This window comes from Nipponia nippon, unplaced genomic scaffold, assembly GCF_047370975.1.
Source record: "Nipponia nippon isolate SJK-2023a ecotype South Korea unplaced genomic scaffold, ASM4737097v1 scaffold_5, whole genome shotgun sequence".
Classification (NCBI taxonomy): Eukaryota; Metazoa; Chordata; class Aves; order Pelecaniformes; family Threskiornithidae; genus Nipponia; species Nipponia nippon.
The window spans coordinates 52,295,522-52,317,790 of NW_028262369.1; the positions used below are offsets into that span (position 1 = coordinate 52,295,522).

Here is a 22,269-nt window from a genome sequence, read left to right on the forward strand (position 1 = left end):
TCTCCTGGCTGTATCTGAGGCAGCAACCACCGGGGACTGAGGCTTGTTTCTCATGCTTTTGGTGAGGCCGGTCTCTGGCTGTACAGGAGCAGTGGGGAATGCTGAACTCAGGTCTTTTTAACCAGGTTAAGTAAGGACGGGTGTAAAAATACCTGCTGCCAGGTTGGCCGTTTATCCTTCCACTTCCCCAAGGTCTGATGGCTAGTTGGAGGCAATGTATAATGCCAGCATGGCTTTCTTTCTCCATCCTGCTTGGAAGGGGAGCTGGGTGTGACCCTCAAAGAGGGATCAGAGTGAGGAGGGTCCTCAGCCCCCCGTTGGGGCTGAGGCTGCTGCCCTCTCCTCCCCAAGCAGCTCTGTTCCCCTCTTCAGGCAGTGATGTACAATCGTGACACCCCAGCCTCCCAGCTGGGTAGGAAATCCTCCCCCAGGCCAGTGGCTGTTAATTAACCTTCGGAGGGGGGACAAGACCCAGACTTCGTTGTCTGGGGTTATAGAATCACAGAATGGTTTGGGTTGGAAGGGACCTTTAAAGGTCATCTCGTCCAACCCCCCTGCAATGGGCAGGGACATCTCCAACCTGATCAGGTTGCTCAGAGCCTGGCCTTGAATGTTTCCAGGGATGGGGCATCTACCACCTCTCTGGGCAACCCGTTCCAGCGTTCACCACCCTCATCATGAAAAATTTCTTCCTTGTATCTAGTATAAATCTTCCTTAGTCTAAATCTACCCTCTTTTAGTTTAAAACCATTACCCCTTGTCCTGTCACTACAGGCCCTACTAAAAAGTTTGTCCCCATCTTTCTTATAAGCCCCCTTTAAGTACTGAAAGGCCGCAATAAGGTCACCCCGCAGCCTTCTCTTCTCCAGGCTGAACAGCCCCAGCTCTCTCAGCCCGTCCTCATAGCAGAGGTGTTCCAGCCCGCTGACCATTTTTGTGCCCGCGCTGGTTTGCATCCACAGCCCAGTAAGGCTGGGGCCAAACTCAGTCACTTTTTTTTGCATCCCGTTTTGTTGCGTGGCCCCTTTCCCCCCACCCTCTTCCAGCCGCTTCGCTCCTTCGGGAGCCGAGGCCCGGCGGCGGGAGGTGCGTGGCCGCGGCGGGGCCGGCGGGCAGCCCGTGGGCGGCAGGGCCGGCCGGGGCGGCGGTGGGAGGCGATGCGGCGGTGCCGCGTGGGTTTGCGGGTGGGATTTTCCTCCCGCCTCTGCCCACTAGGTGGCTGCGTGCTGGGAGAGCCCGGAGCGGGGAGCGGAGGGAGAAGAGGGGAGAGCAAGGGAAAAAAAGAAAAAAAAAAAAAAAACAAGGAGGGGAAAAAAAAAACCACCAAGCTGCTGAAATTTAAGCAGGGGAGGGAGCGGCAGCGAGGCAGTCCCGGGGTCTCTCCTCTCCGCCGCAGCAGCCAGCGGGGCTGCCGGCGCCAGGCAGGGCGCCAGGCCGAGCCCGGGGACCCCGCCGGAGCGGGGCCGCCCCACTTTCCTCCCGGCGGCGGCAGGAGGCGCCGGCCCGGCCCGGTGAGTGTCCTCAGCACCGCGGACAGCTCCGCGCTCCGCGCTGCGCGCTGCGCGGGCGGCCGCGCTGCGGGGCTCCCGGCTCCGCGCTCCGCGTTCCGGGCTCCGCGCTCCGGGGCTGCCGGCTCCGCGCTCCGGGCTCCGCGTTCCCAGCTCCGCGCTCCGGCTCCGCGCTCCGCGGCTCCGCGCTCCTGGTTCCCCGGCTCCGCGCTCCGCTGCTCCGCGCATCCCGGCCCCGCGGGCGGCCGCGCCCCGGCCCGGGGCCGCCTGGGCTCCGTGCGCTCTGCTCTCCGTCCGTGTCCCCCTCTCCACCCCCGCGGCCGGGCAGCCAGGCGCGGAGTTGGGCGCGGAGGGAGGCGGCGGTGGGAAGGGACCCGCCGTTCCTCCGCCGCGGTGCGGCGACTCCCCGGCCCGGCACGGGGGGCTGTGCGGGGAAAGGGGGGGGTGGGGTTTTTTGGGGGCTGTGGGGGAGGACAAAGGCTGCCCGCACTTTCTGCAAGTTCCTTTTGTTGCTGGAATGAGGTTAAAGAAATTTGGCTCTTGGCACCTGCGTCATACGGAGAGAGGAGACAATTCGGGGAGGGGAGGAGGTTTCTTGCTGCATGTTCGCAGGCAGCGCTGGGGGGGCCTCATTCACACCCTCTCCCCATCAAGGCCGTGCTTCGTATCTGCTTCTCACCCCGTCCCCCCCCTCCTGCCCACGGCTCCCCTCTGCGAAGGGCTGAGCGCAGCCCGGTTCCCCGCAGGGCCGTGCCGGCAGCCGCCGGGGAAGCAGCATCTCTAACTCCAGGCGGGGTGGAAACAACCCTGCGCAGCCTTTCCTCCCGCAGACGGCTGCCGTCTGCCCGTAGATGCTGCTGGCGGACACGAAGACCACCCAGGCCCTCTGCTGAGCCTTAACCCCAGCTTTCTGCTTCAATTCACCAAAGTTTGAAGGTGATTTTTACCTCCTCTCCTGCCTGCTCAGGAATACCTTGTGGGCAGCGTCGGTGCCTTGCTCTAGGAGAGCCGACCCCTTGGGCTGCCCTGGAAGGGGCCATCTGAGAGCTCTGGGCTGAAAGATGCTCCCTGAGCCTTCACTGATCTGTGACTTGTAAAGCCAGGGAGCAGAGCGCTCATTTGGCGCGGTCGCTGCTGAGCAGAGGGGTGGCTGAGCATCTGGAGGAAGGGGAGGCAAGGGTGTTTCTGAGGAGCACATTAATTAGGCGTGCTTTGTTAGCAGTTACCTGTTACTTCTGGCAGGATCCATCTGTCCAGAGAGGAGGAGGCTGAACCCGGTGGGGGGATGCTTCCTAGAAAGGCAGGGTGTTTGCCAAGGTGCTGCAGAGCCTGTGGGGAAGAAGCATCCCTGGATCCTGCCCTCCTGGCTGGGAATGGAGAGCACCTCGCTGCTGGAAGCTCCTGTCCATGTGTTGGCTGAGACTAGGCATCCCCTCCTGCAGTGGCATTGGGTCTTAAGGAAGGGCCAGATTTGGGGATCGCTTTCTGCTGGCTGTATCCCCCTGTGGCTGTGGGACTTGCGTCTGCAGGCATGGAAACTGCGGTGCAGGGAATGGGCAGGAGGAAGAAGCCGGGCAGGCAGGCAGAGGGGTCAGACAGGGTTTTCCTGCACCTTTGGTGGAGCATGAGCCTGGCTGTTAATTTGACTCTCCGGTCCGTGCTCACAGCGATGGGGTGCGAACCCCCAGGACAGGATGCCAGACAGGCAGACTCGGTGGGAGGGAAGGGCTGCGGAGCATCGCTGGCCCTGCCAGCCTGCTGGGAGGGCAGGTCCCCCCCAGGCTGCCTGGGCAGCAAGAGATAGTGATTCCTCAGGGGCCATGGGGCAGATTCGGGCCCCGGGGTGGTATGGATCTGTATGTAGATCCATACTGCCAGGACTGGAAGATACAGTGCTGGTTGCCAGGGCTTATCATGCTGGTGCTTGGCGGGGATTTGGCTGTAAATCCTGGCAAACCAAGGCTGAGGAGAAGGTCTGGTTTGGGCTGAAGCTGGGGTTTCCTCTGGGCTCAGCTCCTGGCTGAGGTGCCTCTGTGGGCAGGGACAAGCTGTGCTCTGCCATGTCCAGGGGGCTGCTTGTGGGGTACAGGGGGGCTGAAGCCACCCCCCGGAGACCTCCCTGCCCTGCCCTGCACCCCAAATCCACTCAGAGGGGCTCAGTGGGTGGCTTTGAGCATCAGCAGGGGCAGGACAGAAGGCTGCGGGACTGGTTTGTCACCTCTGGGCAGCAGCCATGGTGGGGGGACACAGATATCTTGCTGTTCCCCTGACAGTGATGCTCCAGGCTCCCCAATCCCCCCCCTAAAGTGTCTCAAGAACTGCATTAGAAGGTAGAAATAAATCCTAGGGGAGCCCTTCCCTGACACAGCCACAGGTCTGGCTGCCAACAGCTTCATCTGCAGCTCTGTGGGGGGACAGGCACCCAAACCTGCTGGGCAGGGCTGGGCTGGGGGCTGCGGCTCCTGCCCCTGACGCAGGGTGTCTATGGGGCTCCCAGCCCTCTCCCTGCTCCTGTTCATCTTGCCGGAGCGCGTAGCGAATGCAATAAACGCCGAGAAAAATGCTAATTAGTGAGTACAAGCATGCAGGGTGTAAAGTAGATGTTTAACCATATTATATAAACAAACATAAAGGAGCCATAAATTAGGCGGGGGAAGAAGTCGATCCATTGATGGAACTGCCCAGGCAGAAGAGATAAAGGCAGCATGCGGTGGCCAAGGGACAGGGACACGACGCGGCCGTCGCCTCTAATCCTCTCTCCTTTTAATTGCGCCTGTAATGAGAAACAAAATGTCAATGTCGTTAGATGCTGCTTCTCCCTGTAGGGTGGTCCCAGCCAGGGGAGCAGAATCCTACGGCCAGGCCAGGGTTAAAATCCCAGCGAGGGCAAAGCCTGGGGTCTCTTGGATTCTCCCAGCTCTCAGGAACTGGTCTCTAATTATGCCCAGTGTGCTGGCTGGAGTTACTGGAAGGTGGCTGCTAAATTTGATGGTGTTACGTGCTTGAAGCTCAAAGTCTCTATGGGACCTGCTCGATGGCATGCTTAGTTCCCGGTCTCCCCTAACTCACATCACTCCTCTCAGCCTGGTGTCACCCTCGCTGTGCAAGAAATAAAATAAGGAAATAAGAAGGGATAGGGATAAGAAATTAAAAAATAGAATAGAAAATATGGGGCAGGTGCCACTAGTCCCTCCCTGGCAGAAGGGTTTTTTTCCCTAGCGCTCTCGCATGTCTTGCAAGGCAGATCGAGCATTCCTTACCACTGCACCTGAAACAAATCCCGGGGTGCCCAGCACCATTTCGGCTGACCTTTAGGTAAATTGTCCCCATCAGCTGCCTCCACTCCCACAGCCCTCGAGGGGAGCTGCTTCAACGGGGTTTCATGGGGATTGAAAGGGTCTCTCCCCTCCATCCCTCCCCACTGTTCCCTAGCCGAAGGAGGGGGTCGTGGGCCCCTTCCCACTGGGGCAGCAGCATCCCTGCACAAATTAATTGATGATGATATTCCTTGAAATAGCCCCGAATTTTAGAGTAGTTGGACTGCTCCAGCCCAGAGACAGGCAGCTGGAGCCGGCAGCTGGCTCAGCGCTGCCTGTCGAGACATCACGTCCCCACCCGCCTCTTGGCCTCCGGACCTGCTCGGAGAGTTTTCCGACTGAATTAATATTCAAAGGAAAATCCTTCCTCGCCAAAATCTCGGCACCAAACCTCCCACCCACGGGCCGCCGCAGGGTGCTGCGAGCCCCTCTCCTCCTGCACCTTCCTGGTCCCCTCCAGCTTGTCATCCTCATCTTGGAGCTTGATTTTATTTTCCCTTTATAATTACCCAGTGCAATCTCTCCTGGCAGCTCCTTGATGAGGCCCACGTAATTGTTTGGTTCTTTTTTTTCCCCTTCTGTTTTCCTTGATGCTTTGCAATGTCAAAGCCTTGTATTTCCATAAACTAGCACGTTTCTCCCTGGCAAAACATCCACAGGGCAGCGGGTGCAAAACAGGGAGCTGAAAAGCCAGGCCAGGCATCAGGGAGGTGCTGGCAGCTGCCTTGCTTATGTCTCCCAGTTTCAACCAGCCACCTTCAGTAAAACACAACACTTTTAATAAGCCAGCGTGGTGAGCTCGACCTGCTGGCCCGTAAGCATCCGGGTTGGCAGAGCTTGGAAAAACACGGGGCGGGTGGAGGTGTCGTGGCTGCGGGATGTCACACGTCCCCTGTCCTCCCCAGGCTGGGGACCTTCATGGGCAACGATTTCATACCCTGTGGCCAGTTGCTGCCAGATTTGCAGGTAGGGTGGAAATCCCAGGGACACTAAATTCTCCCCACCATGTTCCCCACAGTAGCTGGGGGTAGGAAGGGGTCCAGGACCCCAAAACCCCCCAGCAAAAAGGACAGCAGAGGCGGTATGGGCTTGCTGAGGTCCTTGTCTCTAGGAGATCTGGCGAGCAGAGATCTTCATCTGAACATTTTTCTCCTAAAAGCTCTTGGGTTTTGGGCGACAGTATGTCCCAGGAAAAGCTAGGACCCATCCCATCCCACCTACTGCCTCCTCCCTGCCCCTCTCAGCTTTTTTTCTAAATAAGAGCTTTTTGGCAGGCATTTCTCCTCCCCATCTCTTTTCCCAGAGCAGGCAAAGCCCCAGCGCTTGTCCTCTATGGTGAGCCACCATGGGAGGATGAGGACTGAAGCCCCCTGCTAGCACGTGGTCGTGTGGGTCATTGTTAGAGGAATTATTCGGGGGTGTTTAATTGGTTTCTGGGTGGGTGTGGGATGTTGTCAACCCACTTCACTTCCCTTGTCCCCGCTAGAACTCCTTCTTTTGGAGGAGCCCTCAAAATCATCCATGCTTTGGGGAAACAAAGTGCATGTAGCTACTACAAGTGTAGAAATGTCCTTTGGTAATGGCTGTCCTCCAGGAGAGGGGTCTGGCAGAGGCGAGGGGTTGTCTCTCTCCTTCCCCTCCACTCACGAGAGGCATCATGGGAGGGAGAAAGTATTTCAGCTTTCTGTCCTTCATCCCCTGGGCAGCTCCCTCCTCTTCTTCTCACTTGTTTTGGGAGAAGATCCCACTTGGGATAGTGCGGGGCTGAGGGCTGTGAATGGGGCTGGAGAAGTGCCTGGGGAGCCAAGATGCTCCAGTGGGTGCTGGGTCTCCCTCCAAAGTGCAAATATCTTCCCCAGAGGAAGGCAAACAGCCTTAACTCTGCCCACCCGTCACCGCTTTCTCCATTCTGGGATGCGAAAGGGCACGCTGGTGCAGAGGCCATGTCCCAGGGGAAAGCTGCTCTGTTCGCATTAGCTGGGGCACACGGCTGGCTGGTGTAATTACTCTTCCTTGGCCTGGCTGCCTGGGATTTGAAAATTGATTGTCAAGTCGATACCAATGCGTTTGGACCATGCCAGTCTGCCTGCAGGCACAGGCAGGCACTCGGGGATGGCTGCCCCCACCAACGGCCGGCATGGAGAAAGGCTGGGCTTTGGCTTTCCAAGCTCATAGCTTGCTGGGGATGTGATCCCTGAGCCCTGCCTGCACCAAGCCCTGCCTGAAGCGAGCCCTGCCTGTACTGTGCTCCCCAGCTGGAGCGGGGTGGTGGGTGCAGGATGGGTGAGCAAGCAGGAGGGGCAGAGTGTGCGTGCCCTGGTTCATACAGTCTCTCGTGGTCCCCACCCGTGGGGGTCAAGTCCCACCATTGTGGTCCTAGAGCATCATCTCCACCAGGGAAATGCTTCCTGGCAAATCTCTGGAGCTGCTTCCCCACCTTCATTTCAGCTGAAATCGTGTTAGTCAGCAGAAATCTCTGAAAACGCAGATTCCTAAAGCACATTTTTTTATTTTCCTTATTTTTTTTGGAGGATGAGTCCTCTGTTCCCCATGGGGTTTTGCAGCTTCATCTTGCCAAGCACCGCGGCTGGGAATAGGTCCCGTTGATGGAGCACACCCATGTCCCTACTATATAACATGGGGGAGGGGAGCACGGAGCCTCACCAGAGGCGATTTCGGCTGCTGGCACCCACAGACGGCTCAGCATCCCCGCAGCCAGTAATTAAAATGCAGATTGATTTGGTTTGATCTGGTTGTTGTGCCTTGGGTGGGGCAAAGGGGCTCCCCAAGGGGACACACTGGCGCTAATGGGACCTGATGTTTCTCATGGCGGACCAGTACCCTGCCTGGCCCTTCCTGGCCCTGCCTGTCTCTGCCTGTCTCGGCGCAGGGTTCAGCCTCTCCTCGCACAACGCTCACGTGCATGTGTTTTCAGAAGGGATGCTTTTACTTGCATGGAGACTTAAAAGAAAATCCTTCTGCAAAGCGCTAGCATTAAACTTATCTTTAATTACACAGTTAATTTATTATGTAGCACTAGTAACAAAGTAGACTGTGCAAATGGCTCCAAGATAGCACTCTGAGAATTGCCTCATTTAGTAAATAATTTTAACTTAAGTAATTGTTTCCTGCAAGGGGGACAATGCGGGGTCCCCGGTGGGGCTCTTCACTCCCGGCCACAGGAGGGATGAACCTTCCATGTAATTCCTCATTAATCACTTGACGAATCATCACGTCCTCCCCCCGTCTGGCTGACGTACACCCATTGCCCCGTGCACCCCAGGACAAGCGATCGGGTCTCAGCGGGTGCTTTTGGTGCTGCCTGTGTGGGTGCCGCTGGCCCCAGGCTGGCAGCATCCCTGGGCAGAGGTTGGTTGGTTTTTCTTTGGGTTGGGTTTTTTTTTTCCTCCCCAATTTTAACCCATTCGCTTGTCATTTTGCTAAAGCATCGTCTCTTTTCACTAGCCTTGCATAACGAAGACTAATTGCAGCAGGACATTGATTAACATGCAGGGCGCTTTCCTGCTGGGCGGGTGGCAGCGGGCAAGGGCTGAGCTGAGCTGAGCTGGAGGCAGGCTATGTTACCAGCATCCCTGGTACCTGGCATTCATGCCACTGCCGCCTGCATCCCGAGGTCCTCCTGCTGCCCTGTTTTCGGTAGTAAACACGGTTTATACAAAGCTACTTCATTTCTGGTTTCCCCCCTCATCTTCCTCTCCAGCTCATCCTTCACTTCCCCACTCCTCCCCCAGCTCCATCCCTGTCTCCCCCATCCCTCTCCAGCTTTGACCGCACGCTCTTCCCCGCTCTGGCCTTTTGTTCCCCCCTGGGGCTTCATTTAAAAGCGCTATTGATGCCGTTAGGCACTAATATGAAGAAAGTCTCTCTCTGGCTGCCCGCTGCAGATGGGGACCTCGGCTCAATCCATGTCCTGTTCTCCACTGGGGAATAACAATGAACTCTGGCGCCACGGGGAGACGGAGAAAGAGAAGCTCTGTGCTCCGGGAGACAGCCCTGTCCCCAGGGCCAAAATAACTCCGCTTGTTTTATTTATCAACTCCGGGGGGACGGGGAGTGAGTGGCATACAGATGTTGCCACAGCTGGCTCTGCTGGCCCGACGTGCCTGGGACCGGCCCCGCAGCAGGGTCCTGTGTGGAGGGGGCATGCTCTGGGGTGCCTGAGTCTCGGCATCCCATCCAGAGCTGGAAAACAGCTGGGGGATGCTTTAAAATAAAGAGCAAGGTTTGGGCTATGGGCATCTCTAGGGCTGAGCCCCGGCTATGGGCATCTCTAGGGCTGAGCCCCAAACAGCCTTCAGCTGCCAGCATCCGACTTGCCATGAGTTTCTACCCTCCCCCGGGCTGATACCCCAGTGATGTTCCCACAGAGCCTGAGACAGCTCAGCATTTACCCAGTGGCTCCAGCACTTGCAAGGGGAAAAGAAAACAGGGAAGCAAAGTCCTTCTTCATCGTTTATGTACTCACACAAAATGAAATGAAGGGTGATAGCAGCTGAGCTGATTTTTCCCATCCCCTGCTCCCCCCCCTCCATTGCTCCCCGCACGCACGCAGGCTCCCTCCCTCCCGCTCCTCTCTTCCTGTGCTCCCACGAGTGAATTGGATTAGTCACCTTCTTAATTAACTGTGCCGGTGTGAGCTCTATTAGGTATTAAATGTTTGTCACAATCCAATTAAAAAAATCCATCCCAGCAGGGCAGGGTTTCGGAGGCGCCGGGGGTTTGCAGCCTTCACGCCGGGAGCTTGGAGGCATGAAGCCGTGCGGGACTGGGGGGGTCTGGGGGGGTGTAACCCCTCCTCAATTCCTGGATGTCCCAGGGGTTTGTTTTGCCTTTGGGAAAGGTCATCTTTGCCCTCTCAGCAAGGGGTAAACCCGAAGCTGGTGCCCAAAGAAGGGCAGGGATGTATCCACAGCACCTCCAAAGCAACCCCCCGAGCCAATGCGGGTTGAAAATCAGGATGGAGCTGGGTGAAAATCCGTGATGGAGCTGTTGTGCATGGGCTCCGACCAGCAGCGGAGTCCCTGGTGGCATCAGTAAGGCTGAGCTGGAGTAAACCTGGCCTTTTGGTTGGGGGGGTTCAGGGCTGTGTTGTTAATGCGCAGGCTGGATGCTGTCGGGAGGAAGATGGCATCAGCATCTTCAGCATCAAAGGCAGTTTTGAATGAACGCCCACACTGGGGATGAATGAGGTTTAGCTTCCACTTTAAAACTAACCCAGCTCATGAGGATGGGCATGGCACATCCTCCTGCAGCCCCCGACGCGGTCCAGCCAGGCCGTGGCACGTGCTCCATAGGAGATGTCGCAGGCTCTCCACCCCATAGGATGCCTTCATCACTGCTCGGCTCTTTTATCTTTTTCTTGGTCTTCTAGACCATTTCTGATCCATAACACACTTTCACCTCTTGTCTTAGTTCCCTTAATAGCCTCTGCAGAAGGACTTTATTAAAGCCTGGTGGAAACTCTGAATTCATTACAGCTCCTTATGCTCCACCACGCAGCTTGGCTGGCTCCCTCAGGTCAGGGCTCTGGTAGTGTACAGGGGCCATAACGGAGCACTTGGGCTGGTTTCTTCCTAGCTCAAATTATTATTTCTCATTTTTATGTACTTATTAATTATTTATCATTAATTATTAATTATTATAATTTAATTTGTTTTCTCCCCACACCAAATGGCAAGGCTCACTGGGCTGTGATGCTTCCCAGTATCACCCTGTGTGTTTTGCTGTAAAGGAGGTGAACCACTGACTGGATGGGTGGGTTAAACATCATTTTACACAGTAAATTACATGTCATTCAGCATTTTTAGTCTAAAAACAATCCTCTTGAGTGAACCCTGCAGGTACTGGGGGGGGTCTGGGTGGGTGCCCATGGCCACATGTCTCATCTGCGAGGTCCCACGGCAGCTGATGTGGTCTGGGAGGGGAGACCCCAATGGGGAGCATCTCGTTGGCAGCAGAGGCAGAAAGCTTAATCCCTTTAAATTTCTCTTTATCAGTTGTGGCTTTACGGCTAAATCACTTGCTGTAGCGACACATGAGCAAGTGCATTAGTGGCCTGCGGGACTCCAGCCATTGCACAGCACTGCATGGCAGCACCTCGCCTCCCGTCCCCATCTGTGGGGCTTGGCAGAGGAGCCGTGGCAGTGCCCGAGCATCCCTGATTTCCAGCATGAAATGGGAATGCTTGGGCAGCCCCAGGGAAGAGAAGCCTGGATTACCTGCATGGGCATTGGTGCAGGTGCTGATGCACTGGGGTGCTTGCCTGGGGAAGCAGCTGGAGGTAGTTCGCCACCCATGGGTGCAGCACAGAAGGGGCCAGCCCTTTGGGCCCTGCTCTCAGTCTCCCAGGTGGATTTATAGGTGCCTTATATCATATATCTTCTTCAGGTGTCATATATTACATCCTGTACCTGCAGGAGGGGGTCCCTCCTGCCTCCACTCTAAGGGGATCCCCAAAACACATCCTCCTCACCAGGATGGAGAGCTGGGGGGCCATAAGAGGGACTTTGAGGTGTTATCGATCTGCAGAGCAAAGAATCTGCTGCTCTGGAGGATTTTTCTTTTCAGCAATCAATGGAAATGCGTTTATCAGGAAACCGTATTTGACCTGGACAAGTGTTTTACTGATGTAAACAATGCTGGCGAGAGGGACAGGGGGAGGAGAGATAAGGAGGGCTGGGAGAGGGGAGACAGCCACGGAAAGGATCAGGAGGGAGGAGAGGAGACAAAAGAGGCAGAGATAAGGAGGGATCCTGCCCTTCCCTGCCCCAGCTGCCAGAGAGCAGAACTAAGGGTACGCACCCACCCCGAGCGTTGCACAGACCCCCGTTAGTGGTGGGCAGTGGCTGCCAGGTACCAGCAGGCAGGGGAGCATCGCTGCCTGCCCCGGTGGGATGTCTCCAGCTGGTCCAGGCAACTCCTGGGGAGCAGAAAGCAACTGGTTTCCTTAAATTAGTGGGAATGCAGGCAGGGGAAGGAGCAAGAAGGGCAGGTTTCCATGGAAATGGGAGCTGGCAGGAGAGGTGGTGAAGGCAGAACAGGCAGCGGTGAGCCCTGGCAAGGGTGATGCTCTGCCCGCCTGCACCTTGCTGCCCAAGGGAGGGCTTTTCCCTGCAGTTTTAGGATATTAATTGTAGAAAAAAATATTCTCTTTGTGATGGAGACGTGCTTATGTTTGATGCTTTGATAACGGGTCTTTTCTTCTTCCTCTGTAGCATCATTTATGCTATAAGATCCTTAGGAAAGACAAGAAGAAAATGCCCAGCTTCAAAATATTGGGTTGGGAAGTGAGAGTAGGCAGTGGGTTTGGAAAAAAAGAGCAGTTTCAAATGTCAGGGGAATTTGTGTGATGAGGATGCGGTTAGTGGAGGGCAGCCAGGCCAGCAGGTTAATGTGCCTACCCTTTGCAGAATGAACCGGGGGACATTTAATGACTGTAAATAGTGAGGGCTTGGGTATTACATCTGGTCTTAAAAATACCCGTTACATCCCAGGTGAACTCTCACTCATCCGTATTTTGGCATCGGTCCATATTTCAGCTCTCAGGTAGGAGTAGCACTGTCTTTCGGTCCTCCCCTTGCACATCCCCTTCAGGTCCCAGCGTAACCAAAGGAGAAATTCTGGTACAGGATCCCATGAAGCTGATGGGAGAGCAAGATCTAGCCAGGAAAAACTGATTTCTAATGTCATCGGGGTGTTGTGCACATGGGTCTTATGTAAACAGCAGGATGAGCATCCCGATGAGCATCACTTGAGAGCTGAGGAAGGCATGTGCCCCCCTTCAGCAGGGAGCAAAGCTCTTCTCTGCCCCAGGCTGGGTAAAGCAGAGCAGAGATGGGGCTGATCGTGCTGCAGAGATGAATAAGGCATTATCTTAATTTTAAATACAGCTGGAGGAGGGGACATTTGTGCTGTCGCTGCAACCCACATGTATGCGTGTTGCTGGCAGACTTGCTCGTACCCAGGTCCTGTGCAGCCTGGCTGGGCATGGGGAAAGTTTAAGAGCCCGTTCAGCAGCCCATGGATGATGAGCCTTGTGTGTGCAAGCCCCATCCCAGCACTGGTGGAATGCTCTTCTCCCAGATTCAGTGGTATTTGAGGCAGGGTGATGATGCCACCACCATATGCAGTCAGGAACCAAACTGCATCGCCGTGGAGGACCTGTCCTCCTACCCCAGTGCTGGTCCTTACCTCCCCAGCATTAATTTGAAGCCATCCAGCCCTGTGCAGACCCCCAGGTGCCACTGACCCAGAGAAGGGGCCAACACACACCACCACTGGGACAGGCAGAGGGACCCCCCAAACCATGCCCAGATGGTACCAGCACGGACATGTCTCCTCTCCCCCAGCATATGGCCTGCAGCAGCCTGGTCGCTGATGGCTTTTTAATAAGCTGCTGCCTGACATGAGGCCACTGAGCACAGCGGGTTGGCACAGGTGGCTTTTATTCCTCCCCACTCCCCAGGTGGTTGGTTTGGGTTCCACCACGCCCGGTACAGACAGACCTCTCATCACGCTGGGGCGCGTGGTCCACCCCACCCACCTGGTGGGACAGTCCTCCATCAGCTGGGACAAGGCGAGAGGGACCCCAAATTGGCTCATGGAGGCAGAGGGAGCTGGGGCAGGCAGCACATCCCTCTGCCCACATCCAGGCTGTCCGCTCCCGCTGCCTGCTCCTGCTGGGAGGATGTGCGTGGGACCTGAGGAGCTGGCATGGAGGAGGCTGCTAAGATCCAGTCCAGCATGGACTCCCCTCCTCCTAAAATAAGTGTATTTGGAGAATGCCCTGCTGCAGAAACCAGTGGCATTCATCATTTACCCAGTTGACACTTGGGGTCTTATTAAACAGGACACCAAGGGAATTAGAGCAGATCTAATTCTTTGGGGTATAAATTGAACCATTAACCAATGCTGAGCTGGGGATGCTTTCTTCAAACTTATTTTCACTTACAAGTATTTTTTCCACATGAACATCCACACCTCTCTACCCAAAATGGGCAAAACTCCAGCTTTGCTTCTAGGGAACGGCGCTGGCTGCGGGACGCGGCCACACCAATGTACCGACATCATCCCACCCGCGGCCATAAATTACCCTCCTGGAGGGAAACTGCCTCCCTGATCCCGGGCAATCAGTATTTGCCTCGCACCCCAGTGCACCAGGGGCTTTTATCCCCTCTAAGCTTTTATCCTCTCTTGTTATCCCCTTCGGTGTCTAATCCTTCCTCAGATCCCACTAAGCCACTCACGTGGCTGTGCCCACACCCTGACAGCCGTCCAGGATAATTCCTGCATCCGAGGGTGGGATGCTTCGGACCAAAACCAGAGCAGACTCAGGAGGAACCACCAGCCATCCTCAACAGGCTAAAAATTAAATGGGAATGAAAAATCAGCTTTTTGGAGGAGGTTTCCTCCCAAATCCTGCTACAGAAATACATTCCCCACTGCTTGACCTTGAGAAAAACATTCACTCCAAATGAGATTGGAGGCACAAATGCGGTTAATTGCTGGCTCGGGCTCTGCTTCCGAGTTGCAGGGATCCCTAGGGCTTGGTGGGTGATGGCTCCTGGGACACCCCAGTTACATGGCCAGTGCCAGGTTGTCCCTAGCAAGGGAGCTTCTTGCCTTGCTGCGTCACCTCCAGGGCTTTGCAGAGAGCAAAGCTCTCAGCTCTTTGCTCTCCCTTACAGGTGCAGCTGCCTCAAGCCCTGGGCTCAGCCTGGCAGAGGCACTGCAAACTCGTGACACCTGTGGGTACCACCAGCCCTTCCCTGACCATTGTCGCCAGGGAGCTGCATCCCTTCTTCTCCTTTCCTTTTTTCCTTGCTGTCATTTGGAACAAATGTTTTAATGCAAAGAAGGGGGAAAAGAAAAAAAACACCTTCCATTTATGCCCTGGTGTATTTGGTATGAAAAATTGCACTTGGGATAAGCCCAGAGCCAGATCTCCAGCTCCCAGCCTCCAGCAGGAGCGGGTCCCAGTAAATGGCTCCTGGTCACATCAGGAAAAGCTTTAACTTCTTGTTTGCTGGGGTGAAGGCAGCCTGGCAGCTGCCCGCATCCCCCTGTGCCACGCTCGGTCCCCAGGGTATCCATGCTGGTGCCCCGTGGTGTCCCAGGCCCACGGCTGCAAGGGCCACCCTGCTACATCACAGGCCAGGAGCATTAATCACCACTTGTTACTTTGTAATTACCAAGTAATTACTATATTTTCATTCCCCTCCCTGCACCCTGCAGCTGCATCCCTGTTCGGGGCACCTCTTGATTATCCCTAAAGATGGCTTTGCAGCTGAATGCCAAAATCCCCGTTTCCCTGTTATTTGCACCATGGCAGAGCAGCCGGAGCTAAAGCCACCCTGACTTTGTGACTGCGGGGCTCGTGACTCACTAATTATCCTCTGGGCTTGTCAGGATGATGGGGGAAAGGGGAGACGTCCCCCAGGATGGCCACAGGGACCATGGGGAACACAGAGCTGTGCTGGCCCCAGGCAGCTCAGTGGGGTTTTCCCACCCTGAACTGAGTGTGCGGGCAGGGGACAGGCAGCCTTTGCTGGCAGAAAAGCAGAGGGGGAGCACACTGGTGCAGCTGACACCTTCCAAAGTCATTCCACCCCACAAGGAATGACTGATGGGAAACCTCCATGATATGGGATTTGGAGACACATTCCCCCGATCCCTGCAGGGACCCTGCCTGAGCTGAGCAGGCAGCAGCACTCCTGAGCCAATCACAAGGGTCATTGCAACCCTTTGTCAAGCAGGAATTGCTTGGAAATCCTTGGATTGCTTGGAATTGCTTGGAATTTCTTCCCGGGCAGTGAGGTCTTGTGTGGTCCCACTATACCTTGCCAGTGGGAGGCAAGATTACTACTAGGCAAGGCGGGGTTGGCAGGGATGCAGAAATTAATGGGGTTTGGGAAGGAAGTAGGTTGGGTGGGATGCTTCTTGAGCCGTTTTAATAGCAAAAAATAAAAGAACAGTCACCCAGGATAGAAAATAAATGGCAAAGCCCATCAAAAGTGCCCATCGTGGCATGAGATGCTCCATTTGGCTGAGCATCCTTGGGTCCCACTGGCCAAGAGACGCCTCTGCAGGGGGATGGATCCATCCAGGGCACGATGTGGAGGGAGGTGGGAGGAAACAGAGGGGAGGGGGAAATCCCCAGTGATGACTATCGCAAGGAGGAATTACCAGAGGCAAACACAATGCAGCTGTTGAACCCCCCAAAAAACTGCCTGTGGGGGGATCTGAATGCTCCCCCTGCCCAAAACCCTTCTGGGGCTGCAAATGGCTCCATTCCACCAGGGATGCAGGTGATGCCCGTGGGGCTGTGACCAGTCCCTCGACCTTTTTATTGCCACCTTAATGGCTCAGAGCGAAGTGCCATGGGATTTGTATACTAAAAAAGGCTTTTTTTGAAGTTTGAGGTGTGCTGTTCCCAGCATGGGGACTTGGTTGGGAGCACAGGTTTGGGGATAGGGTAGCAGGAAGAAAACGAACCCCTGAAATTTCCCTTATTTGACCCCAACGGTGGAAGAGGTTTGGGTTTGCTCAGCACAGGTGCAGGTTTTTGGCTGAGTCGGCAGCACGTGGCTGGCAGAGGGCCAGTCCCCGAAGCAGCAGCTTGGGGTTTTAGCCTTTCCCTGGGGTGAGCGTAGCCAGCATCAGCGCTAAAAAAAAAATGATGCAACGGAGGCGTGAATCAGCAAAAGGGAAATTCCCACCCTCCAGGGAGAGAGAGAAGGTGGTAAAAATATAGGCAGGGCCATGCGAGGCAACTTTATGGGATGTAGTGATGGGGTGGGAATAGGGAGGCCAAGAAAAAGCACGGAGCTTCAGTGCCGGAGCAGCCAGTGGGGTGTAGGAACGGGGTAATATATTGAGGATGTTCAGCTGATGAACTTCCGGGCTTGAATTTCGGCTTCTGGGAAGCTTGGAAAAGCTGCCCCAGGTACCAATCTCACACATTCACTGAAATGTGAGCTTTCTCCCCAAACTTGCTGTCCTCTGCGGGGTGGTCAGGTCCCGAGCATCCCGGGGTGAAGGTATGCAGGAGGTTGGGCACCCCTGTGCATGTTTGCCAGCTGCAGGTTTCTTGATGCCCATGTGCACGGCAAAGCCTAACCCCAAAAATGGGGCAAAAAGTGTGTCAGGGAGGAGAAGCATCCCTGGGGTGGGATGCTGAGCTCCTGCACCTTGTGCTCCTGCACTGAAGGGTATTCTTCCACCACACGCTGTGTGGAAGAGCTAGAGCTGAGGATGGCTTAGGAGAGAGGGCACGGAGATGGGGCCGTATTAGCTCGCTGGTAATGCACCCGAGATGAGCAGTGTGATGGAGGCCATAAACAAGATTGATGCACAGATTAAAGAGACAGAGGAAAGAGAAACAAAGGTTAAGAATATAAATAGGTAAAGTTCTAGCCAGGAGCGCAAGGTAGAGGCTGGGCAGGAGAAGCAGTGAATAAAGCAGGGACTGAGTGGCCGGAGGGCTAGATAAACATGCAAGGGAAGGGGGAATTGAGAGAAAAGCAGGGTGGATAAATAAGCAGTGAGATCAGAGCAGTACTGGGGGGCTGGGGGTCAGGGAGAGCTGGGGGTGTGGCGCAGAGGGATGGGGATGTGGTACCCACTGTGCCAGGGCACTCGGCATCTCTGCAGGGGAAAGAAATACAATCAAAACCCAATATCTCCCAAATGCAGCTCATCTCAATTCCCCCGCCAAGTGCCAAGTTGCTTTATATGGCTTCCTATTTTCCCAGCTATCTGCTCAGACATTAATTTTACAGCCCAAGTCGAAAGAGCTATTCAAAACAAAGCGAGTGACACCTCGATGCTAATTCCTGGCAGCAGCCAGGCACTGTAACCCAGCACCACGCTGCCTTCCCTCGATCCTTAATGAGCCCCCGACAGGGCTGTGCTATTAATTGCATTGCCTTGCACCCCAAAAGGATGCTCCAAAATATATATGCATACGTGCATAGCAGGCATACTGCCCCTATCAAGACTCATAGTGGGGTTTTCTGCCAGTTTTAGGGTGCCAGCACTGCGGGGAAGATGCAGGGATGTCCTGGTGTTGGAAAGCTGGAGAGGGGCAGAGCAAAAAGCAGAAAATCTCGCTCATCCATAGAGGCCTTTTTGACCGTCATACGTCTCATGGAGGAGAAAGCCTTTCCTGCCGCAGCTTCTCTGTGCCTGGCTTTGCTCAGGGCTCACTCCCGTCTCTCCCTGCCACTGGCAAGGGGATTAAATGCTCTTTTTATTGCATGGCTGGGGTGAAGAAAAAGCCCACCCTGGTGATGCTTTGCTCTGCCCCGCAGCCTTTGGGTGCCCTCACATCCCACAGGGTCAGATGCTGATGGGGATGGGGGATGGTAATCTTTTCCCAGGGACTGGACCCAGCAGGGATGCCTGTGCCCCAGGGCACCCCCCCAGCAGTCATACTCTCCTCATCATTGGAGACAAGTTTTTACAGCTGCTTGGACAGAGAGTAGTTTTTACAACAGTTTTTACAACTTCTAGAACTGCTGAGTTGCTGATCTAGTGTCTCAAAATAGGCTGTCGTTAAAGTGTCAGGATGGTGGGTCTCTTTGGTTGTCAATTATTCTTCTTTATTATATCGAAGAAACTCAGCGAAGGCCAAAAAAAAAAAAATTCTTGGTGATTTACTGCTCTTTGTAATTAGAGTTAGTAATTACACTCTCCTTCTTAACACAGTGGGTTTGTATCTAAAACATGCTGGCAACGTGGATTTTGCCAGCAGCCCTACCTCAAGACCTGAAAGTCTCTGGCCAGCTCATGTGGGGGACCATGGCGACATCGCAGCAGTGTCACCAGCACAGCTTTGGTGGAGGATGCACCTCCAACCCCCAAAATTTTGGGACCTTTCTCTTTCATTGCTCCAGCTTAGGATGCCTCTTGTTCAACCCCAAGATGGGGAGGACCTTGGAGCAACTCGGCTGATGGGTCCTGATGGGACCCAACAACTGCTATGCAGTTATTGAGAAAATAATTGAGAAAATGGAAATGACTAAAAAATAAGTAGCAGGAGAAGGAATATTTGAGGCCTTTCCATTACTCGGAGGCTTTCCCTGGGAGCTTGCTCTGATGGAGAAGGAGGGTGCCTGTGCAGGGTACCAAACGCAGGGTTTGCCCAGTTTCCCCTCTCCTTGGCACTCGCCAGTGATGTTGCTGGGAATGTTTTCTCTGGAAACATGCTGGGATGGGCTTTTGCTGTGTGAAAGAGAGCATCTCCCATTGGCTGTCAGTGCTGGAGCGCTCTCCCGTTGGGATGGATTTATCTAGCTGACACTTGAGATTTGTGACTTTGTACTTTCCTTTGGATACATTGGCCACAGGGGTCTGCTGGGCTTCCTAAAAGTAAAACAAAAATAAGAGAGAGATGTTAAGTCACTTTAGCTGACTCCAGCCCTTCAAAACAGGGGTCTGTTCAAGAGGCGAAGGACTGGGTAGCTCATTTGGGTTATTTTAATTAATCCGTATCAGTGTCCCCTTTATCCCTTATGGCCCTTATGGTCCTGCCACCTCTCCATGGGGTGACCATGGCCAAGCCTCCCACCCCATCCCAGGTCCCCATCACCTGCTTCATCCTCAGACTGTGGTGACTCAGGGCTGCTCTTGGGTGTTATAGGCTTTATTGTCATTTTTATTTTGGCCCTGAATTGGAAAGGAGAAAGCATGTTTTGGGAATTGTTTTCCGTTTGATTTAATTCATTTTTAATCAGCTGACAGTAATGATTTGATACAGACAGTCTTCCCCAACTGAGGTTAATCAGGATGGAGCAAGCCTTTCACTTGGTGTTATTTAGAGAGGCATTTTACAGAAATACTGTTAAAGAGGTTATTTAACCATATATTTGTTTTCATTGTGTACACAGCTTTTTCATGGGCTTCCCGGCATTTAATGCTGAGAGATTTTATTTATTTCTGTCATTTGGAGGGAATTCAGGGCTGCCAAACTGCCCGGGATGGATAGCCCCGGAGGCTGCAGTAATCTGTTCAGACCATCTGGGCTCCAGCTCCTGGAATAGCCTTTGCAGGGGCTGGAAAGCTTTAATAGGCCCCAGCCCCATCAGCCTGGAAAGCTGGGATTTTTTTAGTGATATGGTTACAGAGAGATACGCTGATGGGGATGTTCTGGCTCCTGTCGGTCCCTGCAATGCAATGCTGCTCCCGGTGCAGCATATCCCCGGGGTGAGCAAGGTTTAGTCCCTGGGGGACTGAGTTTTGCTCTGGTGGGTTGGTGATGGGTTGCGGGCAAAATTAGACCAGGAGATGGTGCCAGCCTCACGAAGCTTGAAATTTAAACCGTGAAACAGCTGAATGGTCCAGCAGCCAAGCTCCAGAGCAAAGCTTTCCAGCCGGTGGGGAGCAGCAAGCATCCATGCTGCCTTGAAAAACATCCTCCCCAGGGAGCAGGGAGCAAACCCAACCCATAGATAGCAGCTGAGCAAATATTAATTTACTCCTACAGGTAGGGCCATACATGGGTACTCCTAGGCCAGGCACACATAGAAACGGGATAGACAGCAAAGCCCTCAGGGGTGATGCTTTGCAAGGAAATGCCAGCGCTATCAGCAGCAGCTCTTGACCCATCGGAGATGCTCAGGGACCGGAGAGTCCCCTGGCACGGGTGGCACCTGCATGGGGCTGCGCTCGCTTTTGTTTTCATCTTGTTGCAAGGAGTAAAGCATCTGTCTGGAGATGGTAAATTATCCCCTCGGCTGGTGTATAGCTAATGTAATTAAGCTGCATTTAAAGACTCCCCAAGGTGCTCCCTTCTCAGCCCGGTAGTTTGCAGTGTGCTTGCTCCTAATTGCAGCTCTCCCAGCCCAGCGCATCCCTGTTGGGGGACCAGCAACCCAGGCTGCCATTTGCAACTGGTTTGCAATGGGGGGGATGGTAGAAGCCATTCTGCCCAGTCCAGGTCCCAGCCAGAAGGTGATCGACTATTTGCAGTCCGCAGTAGTCTGTGTGTAGTGGAAATTGCCTGCCATTAGGGAATGAGGGCTGCCAAGCAGCAGGATCAGACCCTCGCAAGGGGCTCAGTGGAAAATAGGGCCATCCCGGTTCAACCCCAGAATCATTTACTGACCTTGCCAAAAATTTCCAGCACCTTGAAGCTTGTAAAATCCTCCATGCTCTACTGCTGCATATCATAATTCTGCACTTTATGGCAGAGAAACCTGCATTTCCTTTTAATTTGTAAAAACTCCCAGATGTTCTGGCTCCAGATGTTCAGTGAGCAGCCTCAGCAGCACAAACCCGCTAGCAAGAGCTTACTAGGGATGTTATTTGAATCCTGAAGGTGTTTGTGATGATGCTGCCTGCTTTCTGCAAGCTCCTTGCTTTTATTTATGAAAAAACCAAGGTATAGGTTCGAGTCAGCAGCAGGTTGTGGCAGTGAGGCAGCTCTCTGGCTGCTCACTTGGGCAATCCCAGTTTATGCTTTTTAAGAGGCAACCTGTGGCTCTGGATTAAAACCAAAAGCCAGCAGAGCCAGTCCCCATCCTAGTGCTGCTTCCCAATTCTTCAGTCAAATCCTTCCCCTTGACTCCAAAAAATCTTAAATTTCCTGCTGCTGCAGCCTTCCCCACGCAATCACCAAGGTGTGGAGAGGACATCGCTGGGTGCTCTCCCAAAAATCCCTGTGGGAATGGCATGGTCGAGCAAGAGTGCCAGCTGTCCCTGTGCCCCTTGGGGAGGGCACTGCCCCATGGGTTGCACCAAGCTCAGCTCCGTCAGGTGCCTTTACAAGTAGCAAAGCAAAGAAATAACAGGAGAGGGATGCTAACTGCCTCTCTTTTTCTGGTCTGCTTTAACCAAGCCAGAATTAGGAAAATCTCCCCTAAAGTCTGCAGTGTGGCACTGGGGGCTGTTATCTTCCCCATCCGTGGCGTGGCTGGATGACAGCTCACTCCCCCTTCGTTAGCTTTTAATCCTGGTGCTGGTGCTCCCCAGCTGCATCTCGGAGGGGGTGGGGGGTGCAGCAGCACGGGGCCACCCCCTTCACCCCCTTACTTATTTATACCTTTTATACCTTTTATTTTCCCTCTGAGCCGTATTCCCTCTCAGCGTTGCTAAACCAAACAGAACACAAAATCTGATAAGCACAAAGTAGCATTTTTTTCCCCTGTGGGATACATTATTTACGAAGCTTATCGATTGTGGGAAATAACCCAGGGGCGTTCAAACATGAGCTACATCCCCTCTTACACCAGAGATGTTAATTACCTGCGAGCCATTACCAGCTCATCTGCTGCCAAGCATTGCTTGCAGACCGATAGGGTTTAGGGACACGAGGAAATATCATTCACGAGCTGTTGCATCGCACCCTTTCCAGCAGCCTCCTGGAGCTGCTGGGAGCAGGCATCGCTCTCACTTTAAACCCCATGTGCTGCATCAATCATCCA

At 54.2% G+C, this 22,269-nt stretch overlaps 1 protein-coding gene across 3 annotated transcripts in view; it reads left to right on the forward strand.

The window, feature by feature from the left end:
• Positions 1-1,315: 1,315 nt before the first annotated feature.
• The window catches only part of TNR (tenascin R), an 80,745-nt gene continuing 59,791 nt past the window's right edge, over positions 1,316-22,269 (forward strand). For all 3 annotated transcript variants that reach the window (XM_087733192.1, XM_087733191.1, XM_087733193.1), the window contains exon 1: positions 1,316-1,511. The gene's annotated coding sequence lies outside the window, so the exon portion shown is untranslated. The remainder of the gene's footprint in view (positions 1,512-22,269) is intronic.